The sequence below is a fragment of the Humulus lupulus genome, chromosome X (genome assembly GCF_963169125.1).
Source record: "Humulus lupulus chromosome X, drHumLupu1.1, whole genome shotgun sequence".
Lineage (NCBI taxonomy): Eukaryota > Viridiplantae > Streptophyta > Magnoliopsida > Rosales > Cannabaceae > Humulus > Humulus lupulus.
Genome location: NC_084802.1, coordinates 157458267 through 157475169, shown reverse-complemented (window position 1 = coordinate 157475169; position 16903 = coordinate 157458267).

Genomic DNA, 16903 nt, shown 5'->3' with positions numbered 1-16903 from the left:
TCCTTTCACTTCTATTTTAATTCTACCACTTTCTATCTTAAAACTTGTTACTCAAAGCAGTTACAAATGGTTACACAAGTTACTCAATCGCCAAAACTATAACCATTAGTTCTCACTTCAACTTACAAAATTCCTAAAGTACCCCTAGGCTCCTCCCGAGTCGGGTATAAAAATCCCGTTGTGACTTTTAGACTAATTGGCTCACTAGGACCGTCTCGATGCGTGCATCCTGATAAAAACACCACACTCACATGGCACCAATCACATAATACAATTATCACAGTTATGCCCTAAAATGGCCAAATTACAATTATGCTCTTTTTAAGACAATCAGGTCTACATGCCTACTAATTCGCATAGTCATGCATCTCAAATAATCAAATAGTCATATAACGTGCATTAAATCATAATCATACATTAAACTCATTAAAGTCACACACAAAATCTCATTATGCCCTCCAGGCACACTACTCCAGGCCCTTAAGCCTTAATACTGAATTTGGGGTCGCTACAGTATGCATTATAACTTTTGGATTGATTCCCACCATATTTTCGTGTGAACAAGCAAAGACGTCCTGATTATTTCTTAAAAACTTAACCAACTCCTTTTCCTTTCAGTTCCACGATTTTTTCCAACCTTTACCGCCCTTGAAGGTACTTCTAGATCAATACTGATTTCCTCGAGCTCCTCCAATGCTTGGAACACAGACCTGTCTTCCCTTAATATTTTATCAATGTCGTCCTCTTGGGCGACCTCGTTACCTCCTTTCTGAGGTTCTTCCGCCCCATGGGCGATTTCCATTACCTGAGGCTCCTCAACCCCCTTAATGATGACCATTGCTTGCTGCTCGGGTTGTGATTTTCCCTTCATATCAATGCTATAACATTCTCTGGAAGCGAGTTGATCTCCTCTTACAGTACATATACCTGAGGTCAAGGGGAACTTCATTGCTAGATGTCGGATTGAGGTGATAGCCTTAAAAGTCATTAGTGCGGGTCGTCCCAAAATTGTGTTGTATGCGACCCGACAATCGATTACGACGAACTTGATCGTCCCTATGGCTGTTGTTCCTTCTCCTGAGAATCTGTATAGGGTCATCGAGGTCGCCATAATACCAGCTACAGACAGCCCCATCTTTTCTAGGGTGGACCTGAATAGCACGTTTACAGAGCTACCATTGTCAATCAATATCCTCCGTACTCTTCGTTTGGCGAGCTAAACGGTTACCACCAGCGGATCATTATGCGGGAACTAGACGTGGCTAGTGTCCTCTTCCATGAAAATGAATGGTTGTTTCTCCAACTGCGATTGTTTTGATAACCTTTGCTCCGGAATGAACTCAGTGCCATTGAGGGTTTTTAGCTCCTGGATGTACCTTTTCTAGGCCTCATTACTCGTGCTCGTCAAGTGAGGTCCTTCGGCGATAGTGATTATATCCCCCCTTGTACGGAAGGAGGGAGGATTTAGTTCCATGATCTGGTTGAGCCCGAGGTTGACTGACTAGATTTTCCAGAGCTGGATGAAAATTTTGCCTGACTGGCTTATTGGGAAATACTCAGTTTCAGGCATATTGGGCTAATGGTCCAGTCCGGATGAGAGTCTTGATCTCATTCTTTAGTTGACGACAATCATCGGTATTATAGTCGATGTCGTTGTTATGTCGGCAAAATTTGGTGGGGTCTCTCTTCGCCCTCTAGTGCCTCAAGGGCTGCAGTTTCTTCCATGGAAGGCAATTAGACTTTGCCAGGAAGACACGTTCTTGCGTATCTATCAGGTCCATATAGGCGGTGTTGACAGACTTTTACTTTTCACCAGGCTTGTTCTTTTTGGTTCCATTATGGTCGCCCTCGCTAGTCCCCTTCCGCTTATTGCTCTTTGTCTGGTTATTCTGGGTAGCGGGTTGAGTCGTAGCTGCAACATCTGCCACCACTCCAACGGGCTGGACAGAGGTCTCACCGGTTCCTAGGAGAGCAGATTGTGCCTCGTCCAAATTTATCCATTATTGAGCCAGAGCCTGAAATTCATCTACACTCTTTACTCCTTTCTGGTAGAGTTATTTTCGTAAATCACCTCATATTGTGATCTCTCCCCTCATAGCCATGGGCTTAGAACTGTCATCAACATCCCTAGCTCGTGCTGCCGCAATGGTGAACCGGTTCAGATATGCCTTCAGGGACTCACCAGGTTGTTGTTTAAAGTTAGCCAGTGTATCGGCTTCAACGCGAATTTCCTTCGCAGCTCGGAACTGTCTCTTAAACTTGGAAGATAGTTTTTTCCATGAGGTGATTGAATGTTTCTTGTACTTGTTGAACCATAACTTCGCAGGTCCAGTCAGTGTTGTGGGGAACAAGATACATCTTAAGTCGAACCTGACGTTGTGGGTCCTCATTAATGTATGAACGTCCCGAGGTGATTGGACGGGTCAGTGCTGCCATCATATGTGGACATGGTCGGCATCCTAAAGCCAATAGGATACGGAGCTGTCGCAATATTAGGAGCAAAAGGCTCGAGCTCTTCATCAGAATCACACTCATTGGCTCCTTTTCATAATCAGAGTCTCTTCATATGTTCTTCCATTAAGGCTAGTCGCTCGAGGGTTGGATCATTGGCATCTAGGTTACTTGGGAGCTGATTATCAGCCCCCATCCTATTGTACGCGTTAAATGGGTTATTTTCCCTCCAAGCTTGAGCTCAGTAAGGTGGGACATTTTCATTGTTGTGTACGATAGACAGATCTCCCTTGGGCTGAGTATAATTCAAGTCACCATGGTGAACTGGATATTCTCTTTGTGAATTTAGATGATCATGCAAGTAGGGATGTGGGTCGGAATGAAGACTTTGTGCGAAGCTCAAGTGATTCCGCAGGTTGTTCTCATGCTTGCCTCTACACTGGCTCTCTGTCCAGTAACTTCCATTAGTGAAGCTTACAACTCATGGCAGGGATCGAGGACCTAGAATATTAGCGCTGTAACGCCCTGGATAACCAAGACCGCTACACTGTGTACCTTTAAAGGTGCAGGACTTAATAATCAAGTCATTAATTTAAAAATGTGTCACTAAACATGTATGAGCTAGGGTTAAAAAGGTTTTGGTCTCAAAAGTTACATTTTATATAATCAAACAGTTATATACATGGGATCCCATAAGAACCAGAGTTTAAAAGTTGGATCACAGACTCTCCAAAATACAGACAACTGTCAGCCATACTAAGGCAAAATGAACATTTCTGGGTCTCGCGTCCCTGCCTAAAACCTCAACCGTGACAGCTGAGCAGCTGGTCATGTACATTCCGCTCGCAGAGCTCTCCAAATCAGGGCTGATCAAGTTTGCCCTTGCCTTTACCTGCACTACATAGCACCCGTGAGCCAAGGCCCAGGAAGAAAACATAATGTGCAACACAAGCAATAATAACAAATAGTAGATTCACTAAGCATAGTCTTTCATCAAATAATCCACATTAACCATTCAGCATATACTCAGAATCAAGGATGCAATTAATCACTTATAACACTCAAGTCTCATAACATCCATAACACATAATAATCAGGGCCGACAACTTAGGCCGCACCCTCTGTTTACCCCACTGACTCCGGCCCGCTTAAACCGAGCTCAGTGCATATTAAGCTGTCCTCGGCTACCAGTGGCCAAGCCGCGCCCCTGTGCGCTAGTGTAACCCTTGGCAATCTTAGGCCGTTGGTTCACTGATTAGTTTGCATTGCATAATACCATCCTTTCAAGCATACACAATAGGGAACCCTTAGTCCCATTACAGATATACAACCAGATGCAGTTTTCTTACCTCTGATCTTTGCAGTTACTGTTTATGAGCAACACTTCTCAAGCACGATCCGTTCCCGAGCCCTAGTCACAACCAAGATATAGGGTTCCATTAATATTTAGATAAGGGTTTTCGGATACAGAACTAACTTCCAGGAAACCAAATTCCACCAAGCACGGTGATGAAATCGATCTCGAGCACTCTAGGCTAGATTCCCGTGCTTTAAAACCCTAAACGTTCAAGTATGCGTCTAAGGGTTGTGGCCCTTGAAGCCTAGCTGCGGCCTTGCCCTAAAACAGAACCTAAGGCCTCCCTGGAAGAAGACACGCGCTGCGGCCCTTGCTTTGGGCGCCACGACGCTCACCCCTGGCCGAGCCCTCCTGGCTCATCTTCATCCTAGGGCCGCAACGCTCTAGAACAGAGCCGCAGCCCTTTACTTCGAACCCAGAAATCCCTCCATTTCCAAGCTTAAAACCTTACCCAAAATCACCCCAACGCTTCCTAATTCAAAACCAATTAATCCCAACACTTTTAGAGTGACTTAAGCAACATAATTCAACTGAAAACTCAACCTAAAACTCATGGAAATCCCATCTTCAATTTATGAAACTCAAGAACTTCAAACACTAAAACCAGCTATGCAAAACTAGAATTTAAGCTTCTAAATCATGAATTATAACTTACCTCTTCAGCTGAACTCCTTTTCTAAGCAGAATCCCTGTTAATTCCTAAGTTTTCCAGCTCCAATTCAACCTTAAACATCAATATCACAATCATCTCATTACTCAGCCAAAAGCTCAAAGTTTCTAACTTCAAAACACAGTTTAACTCTTACCTTAGCCTTGATCAGATGTTCCCTAGATAATCCTTGAGCTAGCCTCTAATTTCCCCTCTGAATTCTTCTGAAATCCCAGTTCAAATTCCAGCAATTTCTCCAAAATTCTCAGTGTTCCTTGTGTTTTCTTCTTAGTTTCCTTGAGAGAAAGAAAAGAGCCTGGGAAGGAAAAAGGGTCGGTTTATTTCTTTCTACTTTTTTCCTTTAACTTTAGCCTATCCTTATCCTGTTAAGTCAATCCCGAGGCTCGGGGTACCGGAAACGTCCCCGAGGGCAAAACGGTAAAATTCCCCAATATTCCCGCCTAGACTTTCTAACCTCAAATATATCTCCATATATTTATTTTCATAACCCGATAGTCTAAATAACTACCTGATACCTAAAATACCCCTGACTTATCCAAAGTCAACTATTAAAGCCCTGTTGTGACTTTTCCCGCTATCTAGCCCTAGGATCGCCTCGAGTCGTGCTCTGCAAGCCTACCCACATAATAATGTGGTTCTCACAAATACCAAATATATATATATATATATCACATTAACATCAATATAGTCATATAGGCATTTTAATCATATAATTATGCATTTAAATCAATATAGTCATGCAAACCGTATTTAACCCAATTATGCCCTCCCGGCACACTAATCAAGGCCCTTAAGCCTTATTAGCGAATTTGGGGTCGTTACAAGCGCGAGGCCGTGGGATATAGATGTCCTTTGAGGCAGGAGGATTTCTCCTACCATCCTCTAGAGCTGGAGCATTCCTCTATGGGCAAGGTGGCGTTGGATGTCAAACTAGGGACGACGGATGTATTATTGGTTAAGCTATCCTCATTCCATTGGGGCTCACTAGATTAGCTTGTCTTTGATCTACTCCAAATTCTCGTGTTGGAGGCAGGACCGATTCATTTCTCTGTGTTGGAGGCTCTCACCATGGCATAGATGGATTTGCTGGGGTGCTTGCCTCTTCGAATTGGTCCCAGCTCACCCTTTTTGGCCAGGCTAGTTCCTGGGAGTGTGAGTCGAATGATCGTTCCTACAAGGGTTGGTAGGATGAGCATTTTGTTGGGTCTGTTCAGAAGGTACAGAGCTCGGGGACGCAGTCAGAACATACTAACTGACATGAGGTTGATGAGTCCTATGAGTATTAGCAGGTTCAATATTTCACTGGATCCGCTCTCAAGATATGGATCTTGGAGTTGCAGTTCTGACAAAGCGACTAAGGCTGGGTCGATTATTCCTGTGGGACCTATGGTACCCACCTTCCCTCCTTTCGATGTTAACATTGGTTGCAAAAGGGGGTAATCGTGCCAAGATCTCCTCAATTTGCTTGTTAGCATGAGCAAGATGGCTCCTTACCTGGGCATTTCCCATCACGATGGCTGTCAGGTATTTCCGAGGGGATTTGGTGGGTGTGATGCTGAGTTCCTAGCGTCGTCTTTGCCCACATGTTGCTTCCCAAGGCGACATTGAGCAGTTGAGCCTTCTCAAGTGGGACGGTCACACGTTGCACCCCTTAATCATCAGGTTATTCTGTCTCGTCTTCACGCATAGACCGAGTGACCACCATGGTGAATAATAGGTGAAATTTGTGTGGGGAATTAAGCCTAATAAGCTCTCAATGAAAACACCAATCTGTTGACGTGGGTTTTCACCAACAGTGGATTAAGAAATCCAACAATAGAGATATTAAGCTTTTTGCTAAACTGACAACTCTACAAAATAGAGTTATTTTACCACTTTTTATGTGCTAATTGTTGCTTAATTCTTGATTTTTTAATTGATTTATTAAGTTTTAAAGTAATTTTGAATTTATTGGGTTTATTTTGATTTTTATATATTTTTGTGTGTTTTTATAGTTATTTTGTTGTAAAATGTTGTAATTTAATTAGTTGAAAATATTATTGTTAGATTAAAAGTTAGAAATGTGATTTTATTGAGCTTAAATGTCAAAGTAAATTAATATTTTCATGAAACTTATGTTGTATATTTTATTATTGAAAATATTTAGTTTTAACTTAATTTATATTTATTTTATAGGGTTTATGTTGTATTTTTGGACTCTTGATAAAAAAACAAGAGAAATGAAAGAAGGAAAGAAAAGTGTTAGATTTGTGAGAAAAGCATAGGAAATTGGTAACTGCCCAGGCCCTCGGCCCATGCCGCACATGCCGAGGCCCACTCGCCCCTTCGGCCCAGCACTTGCTCCAGCCCGCCTGGCCTCCTGCTCATCAGCACCAACCGTTTGCCTATTGCTCCACCAACCAACACCTTTCGGCCCAAGCTCCAAGGCCCACCAAATACCCTAGCTGTCCCAGCTCTTTAGCAGCCCCCACGGGCCTGTGCAACACCTGGGCCCGATCCCACCTCCTTGCATAACTGAAGCCCCCAGATGCTAGCCAGCCCGAGCCCAACTCTCCCAGCCCTGGGCCCGTCTCCACCTTTGCACCCCACGACCTCCTCCATTCAGCCTTCAAATCGGCCCAGCAAGCAGCCCCAAGGCCCAATCTGAAACACTCCAGCAGCTCCCCTGCCCAAAGCTGCCTTTTCCCCTTTTTTAGCACACATTTTGTCTACTTGTCTCCTTTGCCAAAAATACCAACTTTTTACCCAACTTTTCTACACATTTTACCTCTATTTGCCACATTATTATTAATTTAATTAATTTAAATTGATTATTCCAATACACTTTTTTTGGCTATAAATAAGGGAGTTTAGTGCTTGATTTTGGGAGGAGGTGACTATACCACAAGTTCTACACTTTCAAGACCTCTCAATTCTCTTCATTTTTTTCTTCTTTTTGGTCATTTTTCCTATGAGTTTTTAGAGGAAAAATTTGAGGGTTTCTCCTCCAAATTTTCCTATTTATGTTTGTAATTTTTTTGTTTGTAATTTCTATTCTAGTTATGAGTTTCTAATCTTTTTAAGATTATTAAGGTGATGAGAAACAATATGTAACTAGATAGTATTTATTTTGTATGTTGATTTCCCATTTTGTGCAACAAAGTTTATGGATTTTTCTTTTTCAAATATCTTCTTTCATCTTAAATATCATGTATTTTTTATTGTTAGCACATATTTACACTTTGTTCTTCATTAGTGCAAAAACATAATATTCTTTGTGTAAGATGTGACATTAAATTGTACACATCCAATGCTTAGAAAAAAAAAATTATGTTTTGCCTTATAAATAATGTTCATTGATTTATTTGTTATTTCATTAGATTGATTTACACTAAATGCTTTGAAATTATAATTTTTAGAAGTGAAGATAATTCCTACAATTATATAGTAATTTGTACTTAAAATTATAAATCTATTTGGAAAATGATAACTTGATTTATTTTAACTATCACTAAAACTTGGGAATCAATGTACTTATAAGTATTATTAAATTTATATTTTGTGGATTCTAATACCTTAATAATCTTATTTTACTATCTTGATTTCTACTTTTAATTTATTTTTATTTATTGTCTTAAATTTCTTTATTATTATCTTTTATTTTATTTTCATTATACAAAACTCTCATCAATCTTTGTAGCTAGGTTATAATTTGTTAATTTTGGTTTAAAATAGTTTTCTTTTCGATTTTAGATAACTCCTTTGGGTTCGACATCCTTGTTTACACTATCACTATTCTATATGAACAATTCGTGCGCTTGCGATTTATAAATATTTAAAGCATACCCATTTCGGGTCCATCATAAACCGTATCTGAACAAATGAAAAACATCACAAACACTCACAGTTTTAAGTGGTTTAGTGGTTAAAGTCCACCTAGCCCACGAGACAATCTTATTGATCTATTTAGGACGCTGGAAGAAATTATTGATGACAATTTCAGCAGAGTTTCAGTATATAGAGAGTCTAACCCTTATTCTATCCATTCCCCTGGTATTAATAGAGGATTCTCCTGGACAACTTTGGGTAACTGCGTACATAAATATGGTAAATAATAAATTTGGGTAACTTTCCATTTACATGATTATATGATTTCCTTTAGAATTTACATCCGTTGTCTCGGGTAATAAATGTGTAATAAAATCTGGGACTTTATGAGGCGTATAAAGAATCTACAAGTCTTTTGGGATCCTTCACTGTGTGTCATGACCAGGCTTCCATGAGATGAACACTTCGTTCGAGTTGGATGTAGAAGAACTAACCTAACCTAACACGGGCCAAGTTCAGAGTTTCTAGAAGGCGATCTAGCCATCACGCATTTCGAACTAGGTTGTTGGTGCAAGAGGTGATTTGGAGATTATCTAGTTGTCGTAAGCTGTCAAGTTTGAATCGAGCTGCTCACTCTAGAGTTAGCTAGGTATTCTATATTTACTCTTTCTTCATGCACTTGTCTGCGAGTTGTACCCCATGCTGAGTAATTTAGTTCATATTTATTTTGGGGTACAACATCAGGTAATACAGACAAGCATAAATCATTTAACAATTATCCATATATAAAGCATTCAAGCATGTTTAATCAAACAATCATAGGCATAATCATAATCATGCTCATTCACAGGGTCTCGAGCCTTAATCATAACCCATGGTGTAGTTTTCTTACCTCTGGTAAAAGCACTGGATAAATAGAAACGACCCTCAACCATGATCCCCTTTCCGAGCCCTAGCAGTACCTAGTCATAGCCATAATAAAGGATATCCATCTATATCGAGTAAATAAAGGCTTCTGGATCGAGTCCTAGCCTCCAAGACCTCTAATTCTTTTAAACCGGGTAGTAAAATCCTTCCCGAGCCCTTAAGTTTGAGTTCCCGCAACTTGAAACCTCACTAGGCTATTCTTCCCAACTAGTGTCACGGCGCAACCCTGAAGGGCTGCGGTGTGCCCAAGGCAGAGAACCCTGGACCTGTTTTCACCAGACACTCGCCGCGGTACTAAGGCGGTTTAGAAGAACCCCAACGCCCCTGAGTTCATACGAGTCGCGGCGCTCCAAGAACAATGCCACAACACAACCCCGCGAACCTAGATTTCCAACATTTTCCTCCAAGACAAATCCCTCAAAATTCATCTCAAATAATAACCAAACTCATAATTGAGTTCTAAACTCATAACAACACCTCATAGGTAGCATATTAACATCAAAACTCACCTAAACTCATTAAATTTCAAAATCCAAATCTTGAGTTTCAAAGCTCAAGAACACCTCATGAACACAAGAAATTCACAAAAATCTGAAGAGAATTCTTACCACAGCTGTGTAATCACGACCCTAAATGACACCTTAATCTAATCCCAGCTCCAATTTCTTTCAATTACCAAGCCAATTCTCCTAAAAAATTCAAAGAACTCAAACAAACTAAGGGAGAGAAAAAGAGAAATGTGAGAGAGAAAGAGAGAGGTAACTAAGTGTTTTGTTTTATGATTTTCTAAAGGCTTCCTCTAGCCTAAGTCAAACCATAGGCAAGAAAAGACCAAAACTCCCCTATTCTTTACCTTATTCTTTTAATGCCATCAAGGGAAAAATGGTCTTCTGATACCATTTCCCCACTAATCTACAATTAACACATTATTTCCAAATTAATTCTAATATCTCCAAATAATTATCAAACTACTTCCCATTACCCGATATATCCCGATAATGTACTAAATTACCAAAATACCCCTAGGCTCACCCTGAGTCGGGTATTTGATTATGTTGTGACTAAACCGTTAACTTGATTACTAGGATCGCCTCGAGCCGAGTAACCTGAATATATGCACATAATATTGTTGTCTAAATCACAAAATACATATGTTTACAATTATACCATCAATGGGTCAAAATTACAAAAATAACCTTCTAATAAGAAACGGGTCCACCTGCATGCTTAATACACCTAAACATGCAACACTAGTCATGTATTAATATAACTCATATAATTCATATAATCATAGAAATGCATGTAACATCACATAAACACATAATTAATCTAATAATTATCCTACTGGCCCCGTAATCAAGACACTAAGTCTTATTAGGGAATATGGGACGTGACACTAACCTTCCCAGGAAGATTAGGTTATTATGCTCATCATTCTCTTAAAAACTCTAAAGAATTATGAGAAGGAAAAACAAGTAGCAATTTTGGTATAGTTTTGTTACTCTCAAAATTACATCCCAAAGAAATAAAATGACCTCTTATTCATAGTCTCCAAGTGTTAAAATGAATTAAATTAACTTTGGGGTTTACAGATAAATATTAATAATAAATGTGATATATAAATCATCTTTATTATTAAAAGTATTATTGTTATTGTTATCATTGTTATTATTGGTCCATTTTGATTGCATGAAAGGTGGAGTGTGATGGTGAAAATAGAGCCAATGAGATTGCACACATCACAAGGAGCACATGAAAAAGTAGCTGACGCGTCAGCTAGGAGTAGGTGGCTCGACCAGTCAGAGAGCACCACTTGGCATTGGTTGGTAAAGGCTAAAGGAGGAAGGCATATCGGGTTAGGCAGGTAGGTTGCGGGGCTCCATAGAAGTTGAGGGACACAGAACACGCGAAGGAGGCGCCAGGTAGCAGGTGGAAGGCAGTTAAGCTAGATAGTAGAGATAGAAGGGCAGAGTTACTAGGCTTAATCATTTAAAAAATGCCAAACTTCCATTCTTTTTTTTTTTTTTTAGAATTAATCTCCTATCCTTTCCCTTCTTTTATTATTATTTTTTTTTTTGCAAAAAGGAATTTTATTTGCTACAAAGCATTATAAATTAAATTTAAAATAGGTATTTTTAATTGTAAAATATATCACAATAAATCCATGAAAAAATTAATTAAAACTTAATTTATTTTAATATTTAAGATTAATAAAATGACGTTTTGGAGCACTAATCATGTGCTTAATTTTTACAACACACAATAGTGTACACACTCTTGTGTTGAGATACCAAAGTGTGTACAATATTCACCATTGAAAAATGAGCCCACACTTCCTCTTTGTTGGGGTAAGATATATTTTGGAAGATAAGTGGGTAGGAAGCTAAGTGGGTAGGAAGCACTCTCTAAATTGGTATGTGAAGAAAATTGTTCTTTGTCTCCCGCACTATTGAGGTAAATCTCTAATCATGCTATATGTATTTTTTATATATAGATCCATGTACATGAGATGATCATAATCTAGTTATGGTTGCTAGATTGAAATTTCTTCTCATGAATAAATAAATTGTTAATTAAATAATTTTGTTGCATAAGACGCTACACTTTTGTTGCACTCACTTACATGTAATAAACAACCAATACTTCCTAAACCTACAGCAGCAAGAGCTACGGCTGGGTCTGTGGGGGTATGTAACAGCTTTTGGCTCCTTTTTTGTTGGGAATGGTACCCTTAAAGTATATGTGATGGAAAATATTTTTTTTTAAATAAACTTTTTTCATATGTTGCATGTTTTATATTATTGTTTGAATAATATTATTTAAATATCAGAAAATTTATGAATTATCATTGTTATTTTAAATGTTTAATTATTAGAAAATATGTGAATTATTTGTTTTGTGTGAATTAGGATTTTATTTTATTTATTGGGAATAATTGTGTAATTTTTGCATAATTTTAGTATTACATTTTATTAGGTGTGTCAAATTATGTAATTAGAATATGTTGCATTTTTTTTATTTAATTGTGTGAGTGCTGAATGTGTAGTGTGTGTGTGTGTGTTTATGAATGGTATTTTTTATTTAATATAAATTAAGAAAATAAAGATTGAAATAAGATAAGAAAATATGAACCTAGACCTAATGTGGGTCTTGAGCATTTACCTTTTTATTAAGAGATGAAAAGAAATATAAAAGAAAATATCCGTTGTCATCTTTTAGGATAAGATGACAAGGCTTACCATAGGATTTGAGCTTTTTACATGTAGATAAGGTTTAGGTGATTTGTAAGGATAGGAAATGGTGGGATTTAGCTTATCTTGTGGGAGAGGATTTGAGCTTTTCACACTTGGGTTTTTCCTTAATGTTGGGTTACTAGAGTATTATAAATAGAAGACATGTGAGCCTTGAGAATTCTTGTTGTGTGGCTGCAAATATTTGGAGAGAAAGAGAGAAATGGGAGCACAAAAAAGAGAAAGAATGAGAAAAAGGAGGAGAAGAGGAAAGTGTTTCAAGGATCTCTAGGGATGTGTTCTTATTTTGTTTTTGGATCTTGGATTTTTATCCTCTAAGTCTAAGTTCATTCCCCTCAATCCAAAGATTTTTCATGATATGGGTTTCGAAAACCCTAGGTTTTTCAAAGAGGGTGGCCATTGTTTTGGGTACTTGATTTCTAGCAAGAGAGGTTGTAAAGCTCGGGATAGCCAAGACCATTACATTGTGTATTTTAAAAAGTGTAGGACTTGCTAATAAAGTCATTTCGACATAAACGTGTTACCAAGGTAATTAACAGATTAAGGTTAAAATATTTTGATCATAAGGTAGTCGTTTTTCATTAAAAATGTAAGAGTTTGTACACGAGATCCCAAAAAGGTGGTTACAAGGCAGTTACAACCCTCAACAATAACTATAACAGAAGCCAGCCTAAGTGGAAAAATACAATTTGGCTCTAGTCCCTGTCAAATCCTCGGCCGTGGTGGTCGAGCAGCTGTTGAGGTACACACCGCCCCCAAAGCTCTCCAAGTCACAGCTATTCTAGCTTTCCCTTTCCCTTTCTCTTACCTGCACCACATAGCACCCGTGAGCCAAGGCTCAGCAAGAAAACTTAATTCACAACTACAAACGAACAACAATATATAATCTGTATGCATAAATCGTTCAATTCAATAACAACAAGACACAATCAATAAGCTAGGCAACAATAGTAATAATCTGCTCAGTTCAACATATAATTCAATCACATCATACAACATAATGAGTTAAGTGCAAGAAGGCACTTTTGTTTATTTAGGAACATTCGAGCCTGGCGCCCATATGTCGAGCCCTCTGGTAATTTAGCTGACCTTGGCATGCTTAGGTCAGGCTGCGTTCAGTAGGCTTAACATCAGCCCTGACTCCCTTAGGCCGGACTTTTATATCAAACATAACAAATAATTAGATTGTGGAACACGCAATTGATGGTAGGACAAACAAGGATGCCCCAGATATACTCAATTACAGATATATTCAAAATCATAAACATATTCGTTAACAGGGGTCTCAGCCCCAATTACAACCCGGGTGCAGTTTCTTACCTCGAGTCCCAAGCTGAAGGTGTAAGACAGTCCCGAGCACGATCCTCAGTCTCAAGTCGTAATGGTAACCCTAGTCACAAAGCGATAATGGATAACCATTGAAACCTAAACCAATTAAAAGCATTATAATAACATACTAGCCTTCGGGACCTCGAACTCTACTAAACCGGTAGTAGAATCCTTTCCGAGCACTTAGGTTTGAGCTCTCAAGCCTAAAAACCTGATTTTGCTATTTCTCTCAATTAGAGACGCGGCCCAGACCTTAAGGGTTGCAACGCACTACAAGTCAGAGAGCCTTGAGGCTCTCTTCTGGGGGACAAGGGCAACGACGCGCCCCAACCTACATTGCCATGCCTGGGCAACATCAGGGACCCCAGGGCCTTCTCACGCACATGGGTCGCGACTCGAGCCCAAAACCCAGAAATCCTTTACGTTTTTCAGAACCAATTCCTCAAAAATCCATCCAAATCAAAACCTAAACATGATTTCTAATCCATTTTAACAACAAAATTTCATCAACAATACAAGAGTATCACAAAGCAGTCATCAAAAACCCTCTAAACACCCTCAAACTCAAAATCAGCATTAGAGTCTTAAACGTAGAAAAACACTTAAACCATGGCTGGAATTCATCAAGAAACAGAGATAAGCTTACCTCAACTGAGATTTCAATCCCCCCTGAGTTGCTCTACTTAATCCCAGCTTCAAATCCACAACTGCTGAACCAATTCTTCAAGAATTTCACTAAACTTCCATGCACCCCAAAGGAGAGAGAGAGCGAATTGTAGAGAGAGAGAGAGTTGTTGAGAGATTGAATCTATTCTATTCTGGTTCTTTCTACAGTGTCCTAATGACTATGATATCCCATGGTTAAGTCTATCCTAAGCCTAGGGAATGACGAAAAAACCCCTAGGGTTATCTTAGCCTCTTAATGCCTTTAAGGGCAAACACGTTATTTACCGCATTTCTCGCTAATCATCAATTAGTCCTATAAATTCCCAATTAATTCTGGCATGCCCAATTAATCACCAAATAATTGCCCGATAACCAATAAATCTCAAATACGCACTAAGTCCCTGAAATATCCCTAGGCTCATCCCGAGCCAGGTATTGGACCTCGTTGTGACTATTCTGCTAATCCGCTCACTAGGATCGCCTCGAGCCAAATACTGCAAATATATCTATATAATAATGTGGTCTCAATCATTTAACAGATATAATCACATTTATACCCTCAACGGGTCAAAATTACAACTATGCCCCTTATTACAAGAATGGGCCCACATGCATATCTAATAAACATAAACATGCATATAAAATCATATTACCATATAGATCATGTATGCCACATAGTCACACATTTAATCAATCAATTCCACACACACACACACACACACACACACACATATATATATATATATATCAAATTTTGCCCTCCCAACAAACTAATCAAGGCACTAAGCTGTAACGCCCTGGATAGCCAAGACCGCTACACTGTGTGTTTATAAATATGCAGGACTTGCTAATCAAATCATTTAGATAAAATGTGATACTAAAACCACTAATGAACTAGGGTTAAAAGGGTTTGGTCTCAAAAGTGTACATTCTATATAACGAAACATTTTATACGTGGGATCCCAAAAAGGAACAGCGTTCGAAAGTCAGTTTACAAAATTTCCAAGGTTTAGACAACCATTAGCCATTCTAAGGCAAAACAAACATTTCTGGTTCTCCTGTTCCTGTCTTTCCCTCAACCGTGGCGGCTGAGCAGCTGGTCATGTACATTCAGCTCACAGAGCTCTCCAAGTCAGGGCTGATCGAGTTTGCCCTTGCCCTTACCTGCACCACGTAGCACCCGTGAACCAAGGCCTAGCAAGAAAACATAATATGCATCACAAACAACAATAACAGATGAATAATCCTTTAAGCATGATGAAACACTCAATACTCATATTAACCACATAGCACGTATTCAGAATCAAAGATGCAACTAAGCATTAATAACAATCAAGTTACATGATAATCAGGGCTGACAACTTAGGCCGCACCCTCTGTTTATCCCACTGACTTCGACCCGCTTAAACCGAGCTCAATGCATATTAAGTTGTTCTCGGCTACCAGTGGCCGAGCCGCGCCCTGTGAGCTAGTTTAACCTTGGCACTCATAGGCCGTTGGTTTACTGATTACATGGCATAATACCATCCTTTCAAAACATACATATTAGGGAACCCTTAGTCCCATTACAAATACTCAACCGGGTGCAATTTTCTTACCTTTAATTTCCACGTTCACTGACTACGAGTGACGACTCTCGAGCACAATCCACCTCTCGAGCCCTAGCTTAACACCTAGTTACAACCAACATAATGGATTCCATTAATATTCAAATAAATGTTTCCGGGTGCAATGCTAGCTTCCGGGACATCGAATTCCACCAAACACGGTGGTGGAATCGATTCCGAGTACCCTAGGTTAGGTTCCTGCGCTTTGAATCCCCATAAGATCAGAGATGCACCTAAGGGTTGCGGCCCCTGAAACCTAGCCACGGCCTGCCCCTGAAACAGAAACCTCGCCCCTCTGAAGGAAGACACGCGCCGCGGCCCTGCCCAGTGGTGCCGCGCGCGCTCCCCTTCAGCCGAGCCTCCCTGGCTCCTTTGCTTCGTAGGGCCGCAGTGCTTTAGAACAGAGCCGCGGCCCAACCCTTCGTGCCCAGAAAAACCTCCATTTTTGACTCTCAAACCTCACTCAAACTCCTCCAAAACTACCCCAACTCCACAACTCAATTACTCAAAGACTTCCCACACCATTTCAGCAACACAACCCAGCTGAAAGCTAGACTAAAAACCCATCAAAAACCTATTTCAATCTCTGAAACTTACTAACTTAAGAACACAAAAAAAATCCATGAAAATACCAAAATTCAGCCATTAAACCATAAATTCGAGCTTACCTTAACTGCAGAATCAATCCTCCAAGAGATTTCTGGGCTAACCTCCAAGGTTCTAGCTTCAGTTTAATCTTCAAATCCAAAACCCAGAAACCACTTAGAACACAACCAAAATCATAAAATTTCAACAACAAAGAGTGGGAACCAATCCTTACCTTAGTCCTTGATTGAAT